The sequence below is a fragment of the Arvicola amphibius genome, chromosome 17, assembly GCF_903992535.2.
Source record: "Arvicola amphibius chromosome 17, mArvAmp1.2, whole genome shotgun sequence".
NCBI classification, from domain to species: domain Eukaryota; kingdom Metazoa; phylum Chordata; class Mammalia; order Rodentia; family Cricetidae; genus Arvicola; species Arvicola amphibius.
The window spans coordinates 7,286,242-7,294,877 of NC_052063.2; the positions used below are offsets into that span (position 1 = coordinate 7,286,242).

The window sequence follows — 8,636 nt, forward strand, 5'->3', positions numbered from 1 at the left end:
TGCCTCTGCCTCCCGAGTGCTGGGATTAAAGGCGTGCGCCACCACCGCCCGGCTGCACGCGACTTTTTAAAAGCTATTTTACATGGAGTTGGCTGTGAACTTCAGGATATCATATTACTCATCCCTAACGACTTATTTCTGCCTCTGTGTTCCATTTCCTGCAGACTTCACAGCCTCAGGGTCACCACAAGCTGGTCACCAAGTAGTCAGATCCAGCCTTTTGGGGGACATTCCAGATTTAAACCAAAACAAATACTTCATAATATATACGTATACACGCGAGGGAATACTGCATGGCCATAAAAACAGGTTATTGTCATCTATTTGCGTTGATGAGAGACTGCCAGGTGCAGTGCTTCCTGTCCTTAATCTCGGCAGCTGAGGAGGAGGAGCTAGTGGGTCTCTATGAGTTCAAGGCCAGCCTGCACAGTGGGACCCTGTCTCAAGGGGGAAGAAGGCGGGGGGGGGGGGGGGGGGAACGGTGGTGCATGTTTTTTTTTTTTTTTCTCATGGTTTATTATTTTTTTTTTATATTTAAAAATTTCCATCTCCTTCCCTCCTCCTCCCCCCTCCCTCCCCTCCTTCTCCCCTTTCTCTCCCCTCCTTCTCCCCCTTCCCTCCCCTCCCCTCCACCCATACCTCCCCTCCCTCCCTCTCAAGGCCAAGGAGCCATCAGGGTTCCCCACTCTATGCTAAGACCAAGGTCCTCCCAACTCCCCCCAGGTCCAGGAAGGTGATCGACCAAGCTGAGAAGGCTCCCACAGAGCCCGTCCATGAAGAAGAATCAGAGCCCAGAGCCATTGTCCTTTGCTTCTCAGTCAGCCCCCGCTGTTGGCCACACTCAGAGAGACGGGTTTGGTCGCATGATCCATCAGTCCCATTCCAACTGGAGTTGGTGATCTCCCATTAGTTCTGTCCCACCGTCTCCATGAGTGAACGCACCCCTCTCGTTCCTGACTTTCTCCCTCATGTTCTCGCTCCTTCTGCTCCTCATCGGGACCTTGGGAGCTCAGTCCAGTGCTCCAATGTGGGGCTCAGTCACCTTCCCCATCTGTCGCCAGCTGGAGGTTCCCTCACGGTCCTGACTTTCTTTCTCATGTTCTCTCTCCTTCTGCTCCTCATCAGGACCTTGGGAGCTCAGTCCGGTGCTCCACGGTGGGGCTCTGTCATTTTCTTCATCTATCGTCAGGTGGAGGTTCTATGGTGATATGCAAGAAATTCATCAGTATGGCTATAGGAACTGGCCTTTTCAGGCTCCCTCTCCTCAGCTGCCCAAGGAACTAACTGGGGGCGTCTCCCTGGAAACCTGGGAACCCCTCTAGGGTCAAGTCTCTTGACAACCCTCAGGTAGCTCCTTAAATTCAGATATATGCTTCCCTGCTCTCATATCCACCCTTCCTATATCCCAAGCACCCCACTGCCCAGCTCATGTTTGTAATTCTTACACTTGGAAGGCCAACTGTGAGTTGGAGGCCAGCCTGGGCTACATAGGCGGTCTCGAGAATTTAAAACTATGCTGAATGGAGGGACGGCTCAGCAATTAAGAATACTTGTTGTAGGCCGGGCGGTGGTGGCGCACGCCTTTAATCCCAGCACTCGGGAGGCAGAGGCAGGCGGATCTCTGTGAGTTCGAGGCCAGCCTGGTCTACAAGAGCTAGTTCAAGGACAGGCTCCAAAGCCACAGAGAAACCCTGTCTCGAAAAACCAAAAAAAAAAAAAAAGAATACTTGTTGCTTTTTCGGAGGACTGGAGTTCAGTTCCCAGTGTCTACATCAGCTCACAACTGCCTATAACAACAGTTCACAAAGACCTGGGATTCTCTTCTGACCTCTGCAGGTACTACAAATCCACAGAAACACATTTTTAAAAATTTAAAATAAAATGCAAAGAAAAGAATACGGTTAGTCATTTGTTGTCACACGACAGTGTATCTGAGCCAATCAGTGTCCAGAATGAAAAGATCGTGTTGGCTCACAGTTTCCGAGATTTCAAGCCATGATTGGCTGGTTCCATTGCTCTTAGGGCTGTGACAAGGCCTACACTTTATCACAGAAGGGCATGGTGGGAAAACTCTCACTTTATGCAACTGAGAAGCCAAGAAAAAAAAAAGCCGGGCAGTGGTGGTGCACACCTTTAATCCCAGCACTCGGGAGGCAGAGGCAGGCGGATCTCTGTGAGTTCGAGGCCAGCCTGGTCTACAAGAGCTAGTTCCAGGACGCGCTCCAAAAAGCTTCAGAGAAACCCTGTCTCAAAACCAAAAACAAACAAAAACAAAACAAGAAACAAGACAGGAAGGGAGGAGGAACAAAATATACCCTTCTTCAGGGGGGCTGGAGAGGGCTCAGTGGTTTTTGCCAAGGACTTGGGCTCAATTCCCAGCACCCACATGGCAGCTCACAACTGTCCTTAACTCCAGGGGATCCAACACCCTCTTCTGACCTCTGAGGGCACTGGGCACAAATGTAATTCACGGGCCTATATGCAAGCAAAACATTGATAAACACGTAAGAGAAGTAAAAACAAATCTAATACATATCCACCCACCAGCCCCTGCCACCCTATTAGCCCATTCAGTATTAACTGACACCGACCTATGGATTAACCCCACCAATGAAGTTAGTGCTTTCAATGTGGCCCGCAGCTGTGAACCCAGCTTCCAACATATGGCCCTTTGGGGACATTTCATATCAAAACCGTAACAAATATTAAATCCGTTCTGACCATAATGTTCATACTACGTCCACTGTGGGAAGTGGAGTAGCAAGATGGCTCAGCAGGTAAGAGGGCTTGCTGCCATTCCTGAGTCTGATCCCCAGAACCCTCGGGATGGAAGGAGAGAACTGGTATGTGGGCCTCTGGCCTCCCGTAGCCATGCCTTAGCAAGTGCCTTTCCCCAACAGTCATTCTGTTGGGCAGTGAGGCCTGGGCGAGTTATTTTCTTCTTTTTCTGTACTTTCTAACATTTCTGCAATGAACATACATGAGGTGTTTAAAGGTACCTGCTGCCTGGTCCCAGGGACTCATGTGGGAAAAGGAGAGAAGTGAGCCCCATAGGTTGGCTTCTCACTTCCTCAAGCATGACAGCATCAGCTTCCCACCCCCACAAAACAAATAAATGTAATTAAGAAAAAATTCAATTAATGTGAGAACTGAGTGTTGTGATCCATGCTTGTCCCATCAACAGGAGGCTGAGCTGGGAATATGACAGGTTGGAAGCCAGGATTGGGTTACATACTGAGATCCTGTCTCAAGAGAAAAACAAACAAAACCTACCCTGGTCCCTCCACCTAAAAAAATAATTGTGAGAAATTAAGGGATCACTTAGCCAATCCAAATTCAAAGTCTGCCTTCAAGGAAGCAGATTTAAAAATTCCATTTAATCAGCTCATCCAGAGACAATCTGTTTTAGGTAACTGACAAAATAATCTCAGAAGAAAGGTTATTAATCAGGTGAATACATAACCAGATTATACTGTACTAGTAGATATATCCCTTTTTAGGGTAAATAATACTAGTCCTTTTTTAATTAAACAAACAAAATCATAGAGCTATTATATGTCCAGATTTTGAAAGTTCAGGGGCTGGAGAGACATGGAGAGACAGCTCGATGGTTAAGAGTGTTTGGTTTTCTTTCAGAGGTCCTGAGCTGTTTCCAGCAGACATGTCAGGCTTGAATCTGGAAGCCCCCTAAGGCCTCTGAGAGCACCCCCCCAACACACACATACACACACACACACACACACACGATCTCACATCAGTAAATCTTTAAACATATATAACTGAAGATTCAAATGTGGATGTGTGTATTCCTGAGTTTCTCTTGGCTTGCCATCCCTTTATAAGGAATGTAGACCAGTTCACATGCGGTGTTAGGTTGCTTCTAAGTGATACTAAGCCACCAATTAGCCATTCTAAGAAACTATTGAGATCCAGCTTGGGGGGGGGGGGGGGACGGACAAGCTAACACCTGCGGAACGAAAGTTTTAGAAGGAAAATAGTAATTAGTCGGGTGGTGGCAGCACCTTTAGGCCTTTAGTCCTAGGATTCAGGAGGCAGGGGCGAGCAGATCTCTTTTTGAGGCCAGCCTGGTCTACATGGTGAGTTCCAGAACAGTCGGAGCAACCTAGTGAGATTCTGTCTCAAACAAACAAACAAACAAACAAACAAACAAACAGTAATAGTCAGGTACATATATTTGCCCTAATTAGTTTTGTCAATTTCACACAGCCTAGAATAGCTGAGAAGAATCTCATGCATCGAAGGATTGCCCAGATTAGATTGGCCCATGGATCTGTCTGTGGGGAACTACCCGGATAATTGAGGTAGGCCAGCCCAGGCCACTGTAAGTGGTACCACTTTGTGTAAGAAAGCCAAGCATGAACCTGAGGGGTCCAGCAAACAGAGCTTCTCTGTGGTTTTGCTTCAAGTTCCTCCTTGAGTTCCTGCCCTGATTTTCCTTAAGCATGGATTGTTAACTTGTAAATTGAAGTAAACCCCTTCCTTCCTCAAATGGCTTTGGTTAGAGATTCATTACAGCAACACGAGGACAGGAAACAGAGTGCTGCTTTCCAGTTCAGATAGTGTTTGGTATGTGCGGCCTGGTTTGACACCCTTAACTTATAGGGTGAGCAGGACCTCCTGTCTTAACTTTCCCCATTATTCTCAGGGTGCAGTCCGGAAAAAGCCTAGGCCATGTTCTGTGTTCTTTCTGCTCTTGTTAAACTCGTGAGTAACAAAATCATGAATGATTGTAACAGCTCTGCATTCCCTCAGAATAAGTTAGGACCCAGACGCCTGTGTGGTCTGCCTCTTCTGCCTCTCTGGCCCTTTCCCTGTAGAAGCAGACAGCTTTGACTTCTGAGGGTTTCTGCCTGCATGTTCTTTCCTGACATGAACTTCCTATGCACACACATCCTTGACACGTGTCCAAAAGCATGATGCCAGTCCGGCTGCATTACGACTCCATCTAATATAATAGACCCATTTTTACTTCACTGCTTTAAAAGCCCTGTCTCCAAATAGCCACATCCCAGCTACTGAGGACTGGGAAGGAGTGAGTTAGGGTTTCAATATTAAACTTTGGATGGACAATTCAGTGTTTAAATACCCCCCCTCCATTTTGTGTCTAGTGTTCTTTTCTGGTCCAGTACTTCTTTATCTTAGCTTGAACCAGACACCTTCTTTCATTTGTACAAATTTTAACTTTTACGATGTAAACAGAACAAGCTGTATCACCTTGTAATGAATGGGCTGTATGACCCAGGGCAGAGTTACTGTCTCTACACTCCAGTTTATGCTGTTTTCATGACACTTACACCAACATTTGGCACCCAGTGGCTTAAAATCGAATTGTTTCCTGCAGCTCAAAACCTCTATCATTTAAAACACTGTATGCGATCGTACTTGCTTGCAAACAGATTACAACCATTTTTGGAGAAGGCCTAAAAACGGCCTTCAGGCGCTATAATAGCGGCTAAACCTTATTATTCAGGAATTAAAGTATTACGGTAACTTTTGAATGAAGTTTTAAAGCAAAAAAGGCATTTTCGAAAAATGGCGGGAACACACCACTGCTCGCATTAAGCTAGCGAGTTCAAACGCCAAAAGGAGAAAAACAACAACAAAAAGCCCATGACCCCGACGTGATTCGAACACGCAGCCTTCTGATCTGGAGTCAGACGCGCTACCGTTGCGCCACGAGGTCCTGCTGGGCTGTGGCTCGCGCGGTTTCTTAGGACTCCGCGACCACGGCGGTTGAAGCCCGCCTCCTCCGTCCCTGCCCGCGCCTCTCCCGCAGGAGCTGGCGGAGCCGGCTCGCCCGGCGGCCTCCGTGCCCTGCCGGCCAGCTCTCCGTCTAGGTTGGGAAGGGAACCAGCGAAGGCGGGAGACTAAGGCTCGCATCTGGTCCTCTCGGCGGGGCCGCAAAAAAACCCGCGCTTCCTCTTCTGTCCCAGCCACTTCCGGCCCGATCGCCCCGCCCCGAGGGGGCGGAGCCGCCTCTTTCCTCCCCACCCCCCACGCCTAGGGAGCGACCTCCCTTTGTAATCTGGCGGGACGCCACTGCGCACGCGCGGGCCAGCGGGCGGGCTTCGCCGCTTGGCGCAAGTCCTTGTCCCCCGCTGAGCATCCGCGCTTTCCTTTCCCGCCCCGGCGCTCGGAGGCTACGCCTCTCACCGGGAGCGTTGAACTTAAAAGCGATTGCTTCGATAGGAAAGCGGCTTGGGGTTTACAAAGGATTCCTCAGCACAGTAGACAGGAATAGTTTATTGCAGGCAAATTAAAAAGAAAAGAAAAAAAATCGGCTGATCTCCCCGTCGGGGAATTGAACCCCGGTCTCCCGCGTGACAGGCGGGGATACTAACCACTATACTAACGAGGAGTCGTGAAAGACGTCTCTCCCTGGTGGCTCCTAAAGGACAGATGAGGTGACTCCAGGTCCAGTTTCTCTCATGGAAAATTGGACCTCTTGTACTGGCTGTTGGTCTTGTTTATCAGGGCCTGTTGCTGGTTCTCGCTCTCTTTAGAATAAAATACGCTCCCGAGTTCACTCTGGCGAACTCCGTGAAAACACCTTAGCAGAGCTCTGGGCTTTCCGAATGCGTCAGGCTTTTGGATTTCAGTTAATCGTATGAGAGCCTCACAAATTCGTATTTCATTTGGAAGTGCATCGTAGGGTGCCAGATTTGTAACACGGTCAGAGCTGTTCCGCAGCCCCGTGTCTTTAATCGTCGGCGTTCAGGACACAAAAAGGATCCGTGCTCACGGTTAGCTGCCTTCAGATGAAATTTTACTGATCCGCCGTCTTGTCCTATACCTGTCTCAAGGTGTTTACGACTTAAAAACGACAGAAATGATTTTGTGCATGGCTAAGCAATGTTGCATTTAAAGAATTAAAAACAGAGATGCGCCATCGATTAGCATAGGGCTGTGAAAATACCGCATCAGGACCAATGGGAGCGTTTGGGATATACTAAGCCGGTTCATAAACAGGATCAAGCCATTTTCCCAAGGGCAATAATGAGGGCCTCACTTAGAAACTTTTCTTTTGCCACCAAGTGCATTTGTGCAGCCATAGGCAAACAGACACGATTTAGGAGACGTGTGAAACTTACAATGTAATACAGACATTGTATTAGATGCGCTGCGAGATCTAATTGGGTGCATCCCGATTTTACGATGGTTATGTTATAGAAGAAGACAGACAATAACAATATATTAGAACTGTCACCCATGTGTACCTTCGGGTCCTTTTCTTTCAGTGTATTAAGAACTAGCGAAAATTTATAGATCATAAATATCTAGTGGTAATAAATATCTGTTGGCAGGGGTTGTTTAATATAGACAGAAATGGCAATTTCTGAGGTGCGTTTTAGCCCTTATTCTCTTTTTTTTCCATCTCTAACTAATACTAACTTCTTGAAAAAGCAAAGCCCTACATATCCTGTAGCCTGTGTCCACTTCTCACCTTCCAATAAGTCTTGTGAGATCCAAAGGGCCCTGTGGTAACTATGGCGATGCCCTTTTCTGGGTAGGATCTAAAGGACTTGCCTGGGTCTTCCAGTTGGCAGAGCTACAAGGAAGCAGGAACGGAGGTCAGCCGGATCACCTGTTTGCCCTGCCCCATATAGGTGCCTGCTTCACCCTGTCCTGGCCGAGCTGTGCCTGTGTTCCCGTGTGTTCCTGCACCCCGGGCACGCTAAGCAGTAGCCTGAGTCAGCTCGGACCAGGGAGCGAGCAACTCCGCACCTGCTGTCTGGCTTCCTAAAATGGAAAGGGAAAGCTGGTAATTAACCTGAACCGGGTAGGCGAGATTCCCTCACTGTCAGCACGGGGAGAAACCGCCAGTTACAAACGCGGCTGGCAGTAGGCAGTCCAGAGGTCACCCAGTGCTCGGTGGAGGGAGATATAGCGTAATGGCGGTTGATATTATAGCTAAATAGTTGTTTAGATAGTAATCCTATCTCACAAAATAATTCACCCTCTTCTCATCAGCCCGCGAGGCAAGTAGGGCTGAAAGAATTTTAGACAGAGTGACTCACAGGTCGGAAGTGAGGAAAAGCTGGGAATCCTGCAAGCTCTGGCAGCAAATCCTGGCTTTGCTGCTCACTTAGATCCATATGCTTGTATGTTAAAAAAAAGTAAACCCTGGCCACGGAGAGAAAAAATGTCTAACTAGCATTTGTGTGCATATAACCGTATGTAACATGCTTGTTCCTGTATTAGTACTGACCGATCAGCTATTATAGTTGACAGACAATATATGGCTTACTTCTTCATCTACTGAACTTACAATGTGCCGGATATTGTAATAGATGTACTGGGATATTTCAATGGGCCAAGCCTCTTCTTTTGGTGCTTATATTATCAGGCAAGCAGACAATAAGCCTGCCCGATATGTTAGACATCAGGGAGAACAGATATTGAAAAACATAGACTAGAATGAACGGTGGCTAGTTAAACAGGTACCATGGATGGAGGTCGGCTTGGGTAGGTAGGCAGTGACCACTGGGGCTGGCAAATCGATGCAGTGGTTAACGGTGTGTACATCTGCAGCAGAGGGTGGGACCAGAGTTCCGTTCTCAGCACCCTCACCGGGTCCCTTGTATGTTGTGTGAATGAGTCTTTGGGCTCTTTGG

At 47.9% G+C, this 8,636-nt stretch overlaps 2 non-coding genes across 2 annotated transcripts; both read right to left on the minus strand.

Annotated features, from left to right (window-relative positions):
* Positions 1–5,632: 5,632 nt before the first annotated feature.
* On the minus strand, positions 5,633–5,704 carry Trnaw-cca. The gene has a single exon. It is a non-coding gene; the product is annotated as a tRNA-Trp (tRNA).
* Positions 5,705–6,307: 603 nt separating this feature from the next.
* Positions 6,308–6,379, minus strand: Trnad-guc. The gene has a single exon. It is a non-coding gene; the product is annotated as a tRNA-Asp (tRNA).
* Between the last annotated feature and the right edge of the window lie 2,257 nt (positions 6,380–8,636).